The sequence below is a fragment of the Puma concolor genome, chromosome B1, assembly GCF_028749965.1.
Source record: "Puma concolor isolate L17-30 chromosome B1, mPumCon1.1.hap2, whole genome shotgun sequence".
Taxonomy (NCBI): domain Eukaryota; kingdom Metazoa; phylum Chordata; class Mammalia; order Carnivora; family Felidae; genus Puma; species Puma concolor.
The window spans coordinates 83,705,170-83,722,006 of NC_141670.1; the positions used below are offsets into that span (position 1 = coordinate 83,705,170).

General features: G+C 38.6%; 1 protein-coding gene and 1 pseudogene across 1 annotated transcript in view; one reads left to right on the forward strand and one right to left on the reverse strand.

Moving 5' to 3' along the window:
• FREM3 (FRAS1 related extracellular matrix 3) overlaps positions 1-16,837 on the forward strand; it is an 87,078-nt gene that overhangs the window by 14,676 nt on the left and 55,565 nt on the right. The gene's annotated exons all lie outside the window — the stretch shown is intronic.
• On the reverse strand, positions 16,437-16,742 carry LOC112858195 (large ribosomal subunit protein eL43 pseudogene; annotated as a pseudogene).

Genomic DNA, 16,837 nt, shown 5'->3' on the forward strand with positions numbered 1-16,837 from the left:
TCCTCCACCAGATAACTTGCTGTAAACATTTTTTTAAAAAATAAATGCATGTAAATGGTTAAAGAATAATAAACTGTACCTTGATACCTGATCCCTTTTCCCAAAGGAGGAATTGTTCTTTCTGTTTTCTTACAAAAAGAAAATTAATCACATAGCAGAAAATATATGTATATCCTTTTTAATTTACACAAAGGAGATTATTTATTTTTTATGCTTGGCTCTGAGCCTTGCCTTCCTGTGTTTAATGTATGTCTATATTATATCCAGACATATATTGAACTAGTAAAAACAGATCAACCTTATCTGCTTTATTCGTTTTAGACAGCTATGTAATATTTTACTTTTGACTGTATTGTAGCCTAATTAACTGGTTATGTAACCCAAAGTATTTTTTGCTCTCTCATTTTCAGTGCTACTATGAACTTACTCTTGACCTACATTTGTGAATGCATACGTTTTCTTAGCAATGAAAAATGCTGATTTAACCTGGATATTTGCATGTCTAAAACATGTCTAAAACATTCTAGCTTTTCCCTAAATTCATAGTTGCTTCAGACATGCAAAACTTTTCCTCACAACAGTACCAAGACAGACATGTAGTTCAGACAGAAAATGTGAAAGCAGTTTATTCCAAAATTAACTATTAATCCTTAGAAGTTAAAAAGTGTCAGCAGGGGCGCCTGGGTGACTCAGTCAGTTGAACGTCCCACTTCAGGTCAGGTCATGATCTCTCGGTCTGTGAGTTTGAGCCCTGCGTCGGGCTCTGTGCTGACAGTTCAGAGCCTGGAGCCTGCTTCAGATTCTGTCTCTCTCTCTCTCTCTCTCTCTCTCTGCCCCTTCCCCGCTCATGCTCTGTCTCTCTCTCTCTGTCAAAAATAAATAAACATTAAAAAAATAATTTTTTTTAATTGTGAGCAAAGAAAAAAAAAAGGAAAGCCTTTGCTTCTGGGAAGTGCTCCCAGAAATCCCTGAAGTTTTATACCCAGTCAGTTATGGCTTCCTTGGCTCTGCTAGGGCTGACTTTGGAGGAGTATCTAGTTTTGGTATTTTTAAGGTCTGTCATGGCTGAACTTGCAAAGATTGAGTCTCCAATTTAGAATGAAGTCTGAAGTCTGCAGGTGCAGTGAACTGCCCAGGATGGACCGCTCTTCTGAGTAGAGGTCAAAACAAGTTTTGCTAATCTCTAGCTCACTGGTCAGTGGGGTCACAAGGACCACTATGCAGTGACAACGAGAGAGACAGGGCAACCTCATCCATTTACATGTCACATGCAGAGTGGAGTCTAAGTCACAGCATTTTATAAAATATTGTTTGCCAGTGTCGGGTGCTGGGCTACTACACCTTATTCACAGTGTGGGAATACTTTTAAACCTCATAATTCTAGATAATTCCCACATCCTATTTTGTGTGACACCAACTAGCCCATGCTTGATAAACATAGCAAGTTTTTAAAATATACTTAATAACAACAAATAGAATTCTTTACTTGGTTTCCACATAGAAAATTAAGTGGGGATTTGAGATAAAAGTTCTTCAGATGTTGAGGTGAAAGTGAGATGATTTCCAGATGATTTTCTCAGTTCTCCATTTTATTCTGCTAGTGCTAATGTTTTCAGCCATATTGTTTTAAACTAAAAATAATATGTGTACAAACAAAATATATTCAAATAGTCCAAAAGAGTTAGCACACACACATACCTCTTGCTGTAATTATGTCTTCCATTAATTTTGAAGTCCTAGAGGTCTGGGAGATAGCAGATAACTTAAATTTTATTTACTTATTGTCTGCTTTTTAATCTTTATGTAAAAAGGGAGTTGTTTAGGATTGTAGTTTGGGCTGTGTGTACCAGGTAAAGAAGAGGAGATAATCTGGCTGATTAAATTGATGTGTTCAATCGAATCATATAATCCTGATCATAATCTGTGTTAGAATTGAAATGACTTCCTGACAATACCTAGCATATAATAGGTGCTCCAATCATATTGGTTGAGCAAAAGTATAAATACAAACTCATGAAAAAGCTACCAAATCTCAAATACATTTTATGATTTGTAGAGACTGTATGCTTAGTCATAGTTGTGATTTAAAAAATAATATCGATCATAATTATGGATAATTTGGAAAGAGATTTTTGAAATTAAAAAATAAATGTATTTTAGAGTTTATGATCGACAGCAAATAATCTCAAAGAAAAATTGCTTTGGTCACTTTATCTTTGAGCATGAAAGCATTTTGTTCATCATTTTCTCCCCATAAAATAAAACACAGGCTTATTTTTTTTTTACCATAATCTACTTTTTTAAACCATGCAATTCCATGTATAAAAGTTGAAAGCCAGGCTGAGCATGCAGTAACCTAGGAAAACTCTGGTATGAGAAAATAATCACTCTTCACAAGGATGATTAATGAAAGGAGAAAACATTTTTGAAAGCTAAGAAATCTTATGAATGATGCTCTTTTAGCATTCTCTACTAGTAAGTCAATACCTACTATATTCAGGGAGTGTCTCCTTTAGATCACATTATTGTGCATCGCTTGCTTTTCATTTTCCAGTTGCTAAATATCCTCATTACCACATACATCAATTTAAGAAACATTTTATTGCTTGAAAAGAGAGTTTATTGCTTAAAAAAAGGCAAAGCTGTTTTTGTCTTGTGTTATGTAAACAGGCTCTTAAATAATCACTTCAGGGCTGAATTTAAAATAAAACTTAACAGGGGTGCCTGGGTGGCTCAGTTGGTTAAGTGTCCAGCTCTTGATTTCAGCTCTGGTCTTGATTTCCAGGGTCATGAGTTCAAGCCCTACATTAGGCTCTGTGCTGACAGCAAGGAGCCTCCTTGGGCTTCTCTCTCCCTCTCTCTCCCCGCCCCTGTCCCACTCATGTGCATGAGCGCTCTCTCTCTCTCTCTCTCTCTCTCTGTCTCTCTTTCTGTCTCAAAATGAATAAATAAACATTAAAAAGTAAAATAAAATAAAACTTGACAACTTCAGCATTAAATTCCATGGACATAACACATGTGCCTAGTAAATAGATAATTATAAATAAACAAATACACATATGTGTATATACACATATGTATATTAGTTTATGAGGTATATATGGAGACATAGAGCTCTCTAAACTGAGAAAAACATTTTGACTTACTTGGAATGGCTAGTTAACATGTATCCATCTTCTTGATAATGAAGTAAAGTAGTTTGGTTTCAAATTCAGGTTCAACATTTATTGAACGTCTATCTTGTCCCGGGTATTGTGCTCGACATTTAAATTCCTTACCTCTCATTTAATCTCCACAGTATCATCATGAGATAGGTATTATCCCCCCCATTTTATAGGAAAACTAACTCTTGGTGACATTGGGTAAAATGACTATTAGTATTAATGTTATTAGCACTTGAACATGTGGAAGGATAAGACAATCACAAAATCCTAGTTCTTATAAAATTAAGTCAGTATTAATATTATTCTTAAATGTGTCAATCTGCTCTTTGTTCAGAAATTACATGTTGCTCTGGAATGCAGAAGACATTTAATTTAAAGTAGAAATTGTAGGCAAATACTCGGAAGCTGATGTTTATATACTGCACATGCATAAAGGCAAGTCCTTCAGAGAGAGGAAGACGAGAAGCACAAATGAGCAAATGATGCCATTGCCACTTGCCACTTTTACAAATCAGAAGTCACTGTTTCAACTTAGGGCAGATGACTCATCTGCAGTTTTGAATGACTGGAGTCAAGGAAGACAATATTTTTAATAGAAAAATTATCTACAGATTGCATTCTGACTGAGCTTCAAATAAGTTGGGCTGCTGGGCATTTTGTTCATCGTTTGCTATCAGGCCACAGACACACTGGCTTGGCTCCATGTACGATAATGATTCAGACTTTTCTAAAGTAATTTGCAAAAAGTGGGAATGAATATGCATATATCCATCTGTGCCCTTTCAGCCTAAATATATGAGAAGCTGTCAGAGAAACAAAACCTATGTAAGAGGCGCAGAATGAATATCAAACCCTGACCTCACTAGCAGGAGACGATGTAGTTAAGTATGTTAAACATCCCTCGTGTTAACCTGGTCAGGTTTCCAGAGGCTGTGTCCTAGTGGTAGCACAAAGCCAGGAAGCCAGTAGCAATGTGATGTCAGCCTCTTGAAATCTCAAGCTAACGTTAGGGTATGGGGTTAACTGATAAAATGATCAAGGATCACAGTGTTTTGTTCATTAGGTGTGTTATTAGAAATAGAGCCTGGGGGCACCTGGGTGGCTCAGTCGATTGGGCTTCCGACTTCGGCTCAGGTCATGATCTTGCGGTTTGTGGGTTCGAGCCCTGCGTTGGGCTCTGTGCCGACAACTCAGAGCCTGGAGCCTGCTTCAGATTCTGTGTCTCCCTCTCTCTCTGCCCCTCCCCTGCTTATGCTCTCTCTCTCTCTCAAAGGTAAATAAATAAACATAAAAAAAAAAAAAAAGAAATAGAGTGTGGAAGTAGAATGTTTGGCTTTTGCTACTCTTTTGTGACACGGGTTTAAGAAAGTGAACGTGGGAATGTACCCTTCTGCAGATATAAGCAGAGGGAGCCTTGGAGCTTCCAAATCATCGTTAAGTGACGCCTTCGGTATTCCGCTTTTTGGCTTTTACTTTCTTCTTCTTTCTACCTCTCCTTTCACCTTCTGTCCTCACTTTCCTTCTCGTTAGCTTTTAATTGCTTCTGCACAACTTAGAGAATTAGTTCTGGAGGCTCGTCATATTCCTCTTCTTCTCTGGTTCTTGGTTTTTTTCCAGCCCTGCAATATACTTCACCTATGACTTTATTCACATTTCTTAATCCAACTTATGCATTCTTTTCCATTCTCTAAGATAGTGTTCAGAAAACAGAACATACTTTGGTGTATGTATTAAAAGGTGTTTGACAAAGTGTTTGACAAAAATAAAATACCATTATTAAAGCAATCCCTCCATCTTATAATAAGCAACTTTCTTTTTTTTTTTTTTTTTTTTAACGTTTATTTTTGAGACAGGGAGAGACAGAGCATGAACAGGGGAGGGTCAGAGAGAGGGAGACACTGAATCCGAAGCAGGCTCCAGGCTCTGAGCTGTCAGCACAGAGCCCGACGCAGGGCTCAAACTCACGGACCGCGAGATCATGACCTGAGCTAAAGTCAGCCGCCCAACCGACTGAGCCACCCAGGCGCCCCTATAAGCAACTTTCTTAATACCTGACCTTAGTTACATCGAACAAATGTGCTGAGGAAGGTATGCAAGTTGTTATTTTGGAAGTAAAAATTCTCTGAAACAGAATGAGGTGTGATGATGTTCATGCAAAAAGAGCGAAGAACATTAGAAACATCCACTAGAAAATAAAATCCTGCTGAAGGGAGAGAAATGGAATCCCTTTGAGCTCAGCCATGTAAAAGGTTTCCTTCACATGAAGAGCTTCAAGAAGCTAGATGTCCCGTCTTTAATCAACAAGGCGGGCACTAAGCCATGCTCAGGACAGGCCCTTTGGTAAAGTTGGCCGTGTTACAGCTGGAAGCATCTTCGCTCTGGAGAGCCAACTGAGTTTCTCAGCTGAAATGATTATGATAGCCTGAAAATGGCTGTGGTCTCTGCTTCCTGTGATGAAAGAAAAATGGAATATGCATCAATTGGCACAGCATTGGGAGAAAAGAAAATGGGTTTCTTGAGACAATGACTTTCTGGTCTTTTTAAGCGACTGCATAGAGCTGCTGGAGTTAAATGATTATTTGGGGGAAGACCTGTAATGGATTTCCCATTTCCTTTTTTAAAAAGGCAGTTTGATCTTACATGCTCTGTTAAATTAATAAATGCTGCCTAGCTTCAGAGTCTCAGTGGCCAAAATTGTGTGCGTAGATGAATTAAAGACATTAAAGGCAAATCCAGTTTTTCTTCTGCGTAGTTTATTTTCAGTAAAATAAATCTGTAGATCTTAACCCAAGAGATCTGTAGATACAATTCAGACGGTCAAGGAACTTGAATGAAAAAAAGTAAAAAGAATATCTTTATAATTACTAACCTCCACCTAAAATACAGCTTTCCCCCCAATTATACAGGTAGGTAACAAATGATAATACCACCAGCAAAACTTATGGCTTGGTAACCAACCAATAGGAATAACAGATATTTTAATATCAAATTATGGGAATTGTAGAGATGTCAAAGTATCCTTTATATTCATCACTACTTTGAAATTTTGGTGATAATTACTATTGGAAAATTTTTTAATAGTCTTAAGAGATAATTCACGTACCATAATAATTCATATTCATCCATTTAAAGTGTACAGTTCAGTGGGTTTGGATATACTACATTATTAATTTTTTTTTAAATTGTAGTCATATATGTAGCATAAAATTTGCTGTTTTAGCCAGTTTACACATATAATTCAGTGGCACTAATTGCATTCACAGTGTCATACAACCATCACCACTATTTTCAAAATTTTTTATATACCCCAAACAGAAATGCTCCAAGCATTACACAGTAATTCCCCAACCCCCTCCCCCAGCCCTTGTAATTTCTAATCCACTTTCTGTCTCTATAAATTAGTCTTTCTGTATATTTCACATAAGTGGAATCATACAATATTTGTCCTTTTGTGTCTAGCTTATTTCACTGAACATGATGTCTTAAAGGTTCATTCATGTATCAGTATCAGATGTACCAGTACTTCATTTAAAAAAAAAAAAATGTTTATCTGAGAGAGAGAGAGAGGTGGGAGGGGCAAAAAGAGAGAGAGAAACAGAGGATCTGAAGTGGGCTCTGTGCTGATAGCAGACAGCCCAATGCAGGGCTTGAACTCACAAACTGTGAAATCGTGACCTGAACTGAAATCAAGAGTCAGATGCCTAACGAACTGAGCCACCCAAGCGTCCCTCAGTACTTCATTTTTATCGCTGAATAATATTCCATTGTGTGCATATACTACATTTTGCTTATCCATTCACCTGTTGACAGATACTTGGGTCATATCCACCTTTTGGCTGTTGTGAATAATGCCATAATGGACACTAGCATAGGAGGGTCTGTTCTAGTCCCTGCTTTTCATTCCTTTGGGTATATATATCTAAGAATGGAATTGATAGGTCTCATGGGCTAATTCTATGCTTAGCTCTTTTTTGGTAACCACCCAACTGTTTTCCATAGCAGCTTCAGAACAAATGTTTACTATTCTGATAACTGTGTTTTAATATAATTGAGTTTTACATAATTATAACCATTTTCTTGTGTACATTCAGAAACATTGTCTGAGGAACGGTCCCCAGGCTGTCAAAGGGCTTCCATGACACACACAAAATGTCAGGAACCTCTGCACACTGGCTTCTCTTTTGTTAAGCAAACTGATTTAAATCTGTGAAATCCTGGCAAGTGTTTGATGTCTAGAACTGAAATTGTCCATCATTATAAAAATAGTGATTTTGCATTACCTTGGAAATTCAGTTCAGCTGAGCTAGACTAAGGACTGAACTTTAAAAATGCTTTCAGAATCAAATTTTCTTGGTTGATAACATAATAGGCATCTTTACTAACAAACATGTTAAGAAAACATAATATGCACTTCAATGGGTAAGTACAAGTTCCAGCTTTCAGTATTCTAGAGCCTAAGGGCTGGTTGGATGAGTATACTTTGAAAAGCCAGATCATTCCTGAAATGTGGCTGATTTATCAATCAGTTACAGTGGAGTTCCGAAAAGAGAGAATAAAAAATATGAATGCTTCAACAATTTGCATCCCTCCCATAGAACTATAGTCAATTTAAAACATCACGAAATGCATTCATTCACAGTCTTGTGCAACCATCATCGCTATAGATTTTCAAAACTCTTGTCACTTCAAACAGAAGCCACATAACCATTAAACAGTATCTGTTATCATTAATGTGTCATTTATGTAGAGGTTCACTTAAACTCTGTGTTTTTCAATGAGAAATATATTGTAGCCACTTACTCAGTCCAAGTGTTTAAGATTTGGAATATGATTGTCATCAACTATGAAAAGAAACACATAGGAAGAACTTGCCTCAAATTTCAGAAATGGCATAGTTCTGTTCTGACTTAAGTATCTCTTATTTAATTAGCAAATATTTATTGGGTACCTGCTATATGCCAGGCTCATGATATATAACAGGAAAAAAGGCATAGTCCCAGCTGTGAAGCAACTTACAGTCTCATGGGGGATAAGTTAAAAGTCAGGGTAAATGCTATATTGAGAGTCAGTTTAGATTGTTATGAGAGCAAATGTGAAAGGCATCTTATCCAGAACTGAAACGAGGCTTCCCAAGATGTAGCCAGGTGAGGGAAAAAAGGAAAAGAAGAGTGGAAAGGCAAAACAGAAGAAAGAGCAGAGGAAATGTGGGGGCTGCCGTGAGCTCACTCTAACTGCATGGGTCAGAGAACAGAGGCTGTGGCAGGAGCTGAAGCAGTGAGCAGGCTCCAGACCAGGAAAGATGTTCTCAATGTGTCAGTGGACTTTATCCTGAAAGTGAAGAAGAAACAGTAAAGTTCAGACAGAGCGGTGACGTGATTACCGGGTGCTATGTGCACATAACTTTGCATTATAGAGACTAGATCAAAGGCAGAGGCAAAAGTAGAAAGGGGGAGATTGCAGTAAGATAAGTGAGAAATAATGTTGGTATAAGCTTAAGTGGTAGCAATGAGTGTGGAGAGAAGTGGATAGATTTTTTTTTTTTAATTTGTAGGAGCTAGAATTGACAGTTCTTGAATTTGAGGGAGCAGAGAGAGGAACTCAAGAGTGATGCCTAGTGTCTTCTTTCTAACATTATTATTGTCTCCCTAATATACTGTGTTCTCCCAAAGTTTTAAATGCAAGTGAGCAGCCATTCGCCAGTCACTGATGGTCTGTGTCCTACTGGAACAACAAAAGAGAACAGAAAAATATAACCAGCTCGAAAAATACAAGCCTGATATTGCCTTTTGTACAAGGCATAGAGACTCGAAGAGGCATTGGTAACTGAGACTCATGCTAAGACTGATGTTTTGATCAAACCTCTTGATTGGGCAAGAGGATAATCAAAAAGGGGGACTGTTGAAATAAATTCCTAGGCCCAAGATGGAACTGTTTCTGCCTAGGGTGTCACATCAGGGAACTAAACTTAGATAACTTTCATGTCCCTGTAAAAGCTCCACTTGACCAGAACTGCAGTATACCCAGTCATCCAATCTCCAAATGCCAAGCCAACTCTGGGCCTTCTTACCCCAATCAAGGGTGACTGGGTGACCCTAGCCAATCAGATGTTCTCTATTTGTTTCTTCCTTGGTCTTTATTCTTCATCCTATAAAATCTTCTTGCCTTCCACCCATTTTGCAGTTCTCCAAAAGGAAACTGTTCATTTCATGAAGTGTTAAATGAAATTTGTTTATGTCACCTAAAACAAAACAAAACAAAACAAAGTGACGCCCAGGTTTTTAACGTGGGAACCTGGGGGACATGTTGGCAAGGAATAAGGAGTTCTGCTTGGACAATGTTGAGTGTCAAGTTCTCATTCCAGAGCCAGTACTTACCAGCCCTATGGCTTTGGGCAAATCTTAGGACTTTTTGAACCTCTGTCTAAAATAGAGATGCTGATTTCTGTCTGGTTCACAGGATGTGATGAGGCTCTAATAACTTATGCTTGTGAAAGCCCTTTAGAAACTATATAACTGAAGAGTACTGTGATTGAGATGTGAGTACTTCAGTAACTGACTAAAACCTTATTCAGTGTCATCATTGCTATCCTGAATTACAATTTAGAGATAGGCTTAGTGGGAAAATATAAGCCAGGGAATCGGGAGACCTGAATGTCTGCTAGCTCCACAATGGAGGACTGGTCCTCCTCTGAAACATAAAGTTGTCGAACTCATCATCTCCAAGGGCCCTTCTGGCCCTAAAATTATAAGAATGTTGTTAACTGTTGTCTTGAAATCTATTGGATATCCAGCATCATCTTAGTAGGTCTAAGGGGATTATTCTTGTGGACAGCAGTTCAAGAATTTTCAGTCACCATTAGCCTACTTTATGGAGGAAAGAAGGCTCAGGCTTTCTGAGAAAGTATTATTACACAAATAAGTACATGTGTGATTAATATGTTACTTGATCAATGTGAATGTGTTGCAGAAACAGTATAATTGAATATGACTAAGGGATGGTAAAATGTGATTCATTTGGTGCAATGAAGAGTCAAGAAGGGTATGAAGTAATTCTAGTATCTCCTATTGGATTTCATTTTATGGATTGAATATATGAAGTTTGATTTCCCCTTGTGCCTTTAATTGCAAACAGCAGAAAATCTGTAAAGTCCTAAACAATTCCCTGCTAGATTATTTTATGCTCTGCGTTGCTGAACATAAGCAACCACTCCTGGGGCTTCCCCTGCCCCTTAGTTTTGTTTTGTTTTGTTGCAAAATCTATTTATTTACATGAAATTTAAGTACATAAAAATACATGAAATGTAAATATAATATTTTAATACCTTTATTGAGATATAATTCGTGTATTATACAATTCACCCATTTAAAGTACACAATTTAATGGTGGGGCACCTGGATGGCTCATTCAGTTAAGCGTCCGACTCTTGATTTCAGCTCAGGTCATGATCCTGTGGTTGGTTTGTGGGTTCGAGCCCCAGGTCGGGCTCTGTGCTGACAGTGCAGAGCCTGCTAGGGATTCTCTGTCTCCCACTCTCTCTGCCCTCCCCCATTCTCTCTCTCTCTCTCACTCTCAAAATAAATAAAATGAACTTAAAAGAATAAAGTACACAATTCAAAGGTATTAATATATTCCCAGCATTGTGCAACCATCACCACAATCTAGTTTGCTAACATTTCGTTCCCCCAGAAAGAAACCCGTACCTGTTGGCAGTCACTCTAGTCATTTCCCCTAGCCTGTCATTTTCCCCTAGCCTGCCCTAGGCCTTGCCAACCCCTAACCTACTTCCTGTCTCTATAGATTTGCCTATCGTGCACTTTTCATATAAATGGAATCATGGAATGTGTGGCCTGTTGTCTGGTTTCTCTCACTTAGCATAGTGTTTTCAAAGTTCATTCACATTGTAGCATATAGAAATACATCATTCCTTTTATGGATGAATAATATTCTATGGTGTGGATATACCATTTTTTATTTACCTTTCGTCAGCTGATGGGCATTCGGCTTGTTTCCACTTTTTGGATATTATGAATAACGTTTTCATTTCTCTCGGGTATATACCTAGGATTGGAAGCCTTCCCCTAAGTTTTAATAACCCAGAGCTTAATATGTGTTCTCACTGATGCTATGGGGAACCCTTTATTACAGTTGGAAGACTAATAATGAATGTCAACTAATAGAAAATCGATTGAATTTCTTTTGAAAACACATTTTAGGGCTAGGCATTTTTTAAGTGTGCACAAGTCAGTTGTTTGCAAGTTTATCATCACAACAGGGTGAGAAATCTGTAGTGCAGTATGTTTCAGAGAGGCTCGGTAACCTAAGATTGTAGTCTGTTTTCTTTAGAGACTTCATGACTTCAATAATGCTTACTGCAAGTAATACCAGTCATTAATACAGGGTTTGTGTCCATGGGGAGAGGAGGGCAGTGAGAAGACTCAGTAAATTTGGCACAAATCCCTTGAGCAGAGTTTTACTTTCCTATTAACACAAGCTTTTCTATTATGAAGCTTCACGGGGAATTTTTAAGACATCTCTAAGACTTCACGGCTTATAGCCTATAGCTATATGCCCCAGGTCCCTGGTTCTTGCCCCTCCTCAGGACAAATTCACTTTTATATGTCCTTAGGATTATTTTGGTGTGAGGTTTAAGAAGCACTGATGGATGGAATTTTTTTTTCACATGGCTGTGATATGACTTGAAAATAATTTAACTGGTATTTCCTGAGTGGAGGGCCATGGAACTAGTTGTTAAAAGATGTTGCATTAAAAGAAAAAATAAAATCCTGTGTTTAAGTAAGTTTGAGAAGTAATGAGAGTAACAAATTTATAGTTCCTCTAATTTAAAACTTCTCAGAGGCCAGAGAGTTCTCTTATCTCTGCTCAAAATGAAAGATCTAGAACTACTGCCACAACCTTCAAAATTAGACCTTAAAGCATTTCACAGAAGTTAAACCTTTGCCTTTTATTTTAAAAGTTGAGTCGACCAAAACAATTACAGTAATTAGAAATCATCCCAAATGTTAATTTTAGAGCACTGAGGAGATATTCATGAAAAAGTACTCTCTAGATGTAAAACACTCCAATTTTATGAACCACTGAATACAGTTTTGTCTGCCTGCAATGCTTCTCTTCTCTTGTTTTCTCATGTGTGACAGTGTTGGGATTGGTAATGCCATTTCCTTAACTGTTTCACCTGGCCTGTTTTCTGATAAAATGGCTTCATGCTGGCAGACACATTTTCCATGATTAATTAAGCATGAAAGGGTGATTTTTTTCTACACAATTTCACCTTTCAAGCTTTAAATTGATTTTCCTTTGCAGCAGAAATTTTTCTCTCCTGTGAACTCACTTGTTAGGAAAAAGAGCCCTAAATAGGAACCTGCTGGTGTATGGTATAACGGATATTTGGAAGGGGTCTCTGACAGAGGTTTCTGCAGGGTCTTTTGGTCCTAGTGTCGCAGGATTTTTTTACCACGACACCCGGAAATCGTTGTCTTGCCTCTTTGGAGAATGAAGAGGTGGACACAAAATGAGCAGCAGGCAAAAGTCTATTAGAGTATAAGATCAGAGAGGAAGAATAGTATGAAAGCTCTCTTTACAGAGAGGGAACATTCAAAAGTGAATGCCCCAGGACTATAGGCAAGCGTCCTTGTTTTATACGGTTCTGGTCAGCCGTCCCTTCCCTTCCCCCTCATTCCTTCTCAGGTTCTGCCCTCATTGGCTTGATAGCTCTAGGTGCTGCGTTGTTCATTCCTGATTGGCTCATTTCTATGGTATGAGGGATGGTCTATGGCCTTACGTTCCTTGTGGGTCACACGTTTTTATGGTCTACTACTTATTTTTGGTTAGGTCTTTTGTCAAATTCCTGAGGGAAATTTGCGGGGGAGTAGGTGGTGTCTATCACATTCTTAAGGGAAATCTTACGCATGAGACGGTTTGCTGTCGTCAGACACTCCCAGCATTGTTCCAAAATATGTGTTTTTCCCACCCAGGGACCTCAGGTCCTATCCTTTCCCTGTCTGCCTATTTTATCCTATCTTTTCCTATCGTACTAGCTACAGCCTGTGCCATCAGAACTCAGTTCCCTGCTTGGACCACCTGACATAGAAATAATAGGAACAGCTCCCCTATGGCTATTCGTACCAGCCATTTCCTCTGCGCTTCTCCGATTCCTTCACTTACATATCTCTTTAACTCTGACCTGTGTCATTACTAAGCCGAGCATACTCTGCACAGCTCACTGCAAAGTAGTATAGCATAATGCAGTTTGGAAATCCTGTTTCAAGAGTTGTTGTATGGCAACAGGAAAGTTGAGTCTTCTCTTCCTTCGGGCAGTAGTTCCAAATGCCAAGGAAAATGGGGTCACTCCAGATTAGTGGATGTCATTGCTTTACTCATAGTTGCTCTGGAAGAAGCTGGTTATAAATCATATGGCAAAACATATAAGCCGCATTTAATGGAAAACAAGTACAGCTAGAAGTTTGGAAATAATTGCATTTACTCTAATTTATCTCTTCTTTTTATTCTTACCAACAATCATGTTATTACTTATTCATTTCACTCAAAGTTACTAATGTTAATTTGTAGACAAAAGATTCTTTAATGTGTTGTTCTAAGTCTGAATTTAAATCAGTATCTGTCTTGCTAGCACATACTAGAAAGATTCTCTGCTGGCCTTGAAGAAGAAAACAGCCATGTTGCTTTCAACTACATGTTGAAAGATCCACATGGCAGTTATGGGGTATTGGAGTGTTGGTGGGGTTCATGGGGTTAAGAGCTGACAACCAAGAAAGAATTCTTGAAGATGTCTTTGGTGCAAAAAGGTGATTTTATTAAAGCATGGGGACAGGACCAGTGGGCAGAAAGAGCTGCACTGGGGTTGTGAAGAGTGGCTCCTTGTATACTATGGGACTGAGGGAGGTAAAGTAAAAAGGGAAGTTTCCAAAGTGATTTTCATATGCTAAAGATTCACAGATTACTGGAGGCCTAGCTACTGTCAAGCTAAGGTTGTTTTTCCCTCTAGCAAAGCATTAACACTAGGACGTTAGGGAATTCCTGGACTTTAGACTGTTGATGGGATGTCTTTTTTCTTGAAAACGGGTGGTGACTCTTATTAATTTAACCTTTTTTTTTTTTTTTTGTCTCTTCCTGTTTTGGGGTAGCCAGGAGTATCCAAGGAATATCATACATATACCACCTGGGGGAGGGGGGGTGGTGTGCTAATTTGTACTTTGCCCTCAGCCTGCCTTATGGTCCCTCATCAGCAGGAAACTCCAAGGGACCTCTAGAAGCTGAGGGCAGCATCCAGCCAATAGCCAGTAAGAAACTGGGACTGTTAGTCACACAACAACAGGAAAATGAATTCTGTCAATAATCTGAATGAGCTTGGAAGCAGATCCTTCCTGCTCAAGGCTTTGGATAAGGATGCAGTCCAGCTAACACTGTGGTTGCTGTCTTATGACCCTGAGCCAGGGACTCAGCTAAGCCATGTCTGTATTCCTGGTCCATTGAAGCTGTAGGATAATGTGTGTGTGCTTTATTCAGCTTCTAAGTTTGTGGCAATTTTTACATGACAGTAAAATACTAATACAGGAACGACTCTCTAATAATTATGTCAGAGCCACTTGTGTTTCAGTTTTACTATGTCTTATAATGTATGCCCAGAATACAAAAGAATAGAGGTAACCTTCAGATTTGCTGGATGCTAGGATCAATTATGCAGCTTTTTTCTTCAAGCTCTTCATGTCATTAAGAACAAGCAGGCAGGTATGATATTGTGATTTGTACTAAGAATACATAGGAGTGAGGCATCTGGGTGGCTCAGTCAGTTAAGTGTCCAACCTCTGCTCAGGTCATGATCTGATGGTTCATGGGTTCGAGCCCTGTGTTGGGCTCTGTGCTGACAATTTAGAGCCTGGAGTCTGCTTCATATTCTTTGTCTCCTTCTCTCTCTCTCTGCCCCTCCCCCACTTGTGTGCATGCGCTCTCTCTCTCAAAAATAAATAAATAAACTTAAAAAAAAAAGGAATACATGGGACGACTGGGTGACTCAGTCAGTAAAGTGTCTGACTCTTAAATTAGGCTCAGGTCTAATCTCATGGTTCATGAGATGAAGCCCCATGCTGGGCTTTGTGCTGACAGCACAGAGCCTGCTCAGGAGTCTCTCTCTCTTTTCTCTCTCTGCCTCTCTTTCTCTCTCTTTCAAAATAAATAAACATTACACTAAGGAATCTACTCCTGAAATCATTGTTGCACTATATGCTAACTAATTTGGATGTAAATTTTAAAAAATAAAAAAGGAAATAAGTTAAATAAATAAATAAATAAACGTTTAAGAAAAAAAGTATATATTTGATCTTCTCCCCATTTTGGAACCAAGCTTCTAAACCCCCTTGAATTCCTGTAAAGAGAATAGTCAAGGTATCGTTTGTTATGTTAATGAGGCGACTCTAGAAAGCACCTAAGGATAGGGGCTGATTAACTGGGGAGCCAACCTTGTGTTTAGAGGGTTAGAAATTTCATTTCCACCCTTTCAACCCCCCACAACCTGTAGGGAGGGAAAAGGGGCTGAATCAATCATCAGTGACCAAAAACTAAATCAATCATGTCTATGTAATAAAGCCTCCATAAAAACCCAAAGGGCCTATTAATTAGGGGAGCTTCCAGGTTGGTGAACATGTAGAGGTACTGGCAGAGTGGCACCCTCAGAGAAGGCAAGGAAGCTCTGCACCCCCTACCCTGGCTGTTTCTGAGTCATACCCTTTTATAATAAGCCGGTAATCTAGTAAGTAAAATGTTTCTCTGAGTTCTGTGAGCCACTCTAGCAAATTAGTTGAACTCAAGAGGGAGTCATTGGAACCTCCCATCTATAGCCAGTTGGTCAGAAGCACAGGTGACAATCTAGACTTGCAATTGTCATCTAAAGTGAGGGCAGTCTTGTGGGACAGGGCGCTTACCCTGTGGGATCTGATGCTCTCTTGGGATAGATAGTGTCAGAAATGACTTGAATTGTAGGATACCCAGCTGGTGTCAGAGCATTGCCTGGTAGTATTGGAAAAATTACACATTGGAATTGGTGTCAGCATCATAGCAAACATGCATGGTCTTTACCTCAATCCATCCAACTCACAACACCCAAAGGGACTGAATGTGATGTCTTTCTTTTTTCTTTCCTTTCTTTTCCTTTTCTTTCTTTTCTTCCTTCTTACTTTCTTCTTTTTTTCTTTCTTTTTTTTTTTTGTCTGTTACATAAACTAACTCATTTATTATAGACTAGCAATGTTTCAAATGGTGGAGCTGCTCCTGGCCTCTCAAGTCCTTCAGTCTTCTGATGGCAGATGTTACTGTGATGGCAGAAGTAGTGATATAGGTCTGGGTACTACCTGCTGCTGTTTTCATGCAGGAATCACAGTGCCAGATCCCTGCAGCTTGTCTTTTCATCTTGGTTTAGCCTAAGAAGGAGCAAGTGTACTTGGCTTGCTGACGAATTTCAATTTTCTTCACCATTTTCCTGAGGGAGGCACCATAATGAGTTCCATGTTTACTGATGATTCCAACCTTCTTGGTGAATTTAGCCATGTCATCACAAACTAGGTCTGAGTCCAGAAACTGAATGGGATTGATTTCTTTTTTTTTTTTTTTTTTTTTTTAAATTTTTTTTTTTCAACATTTAT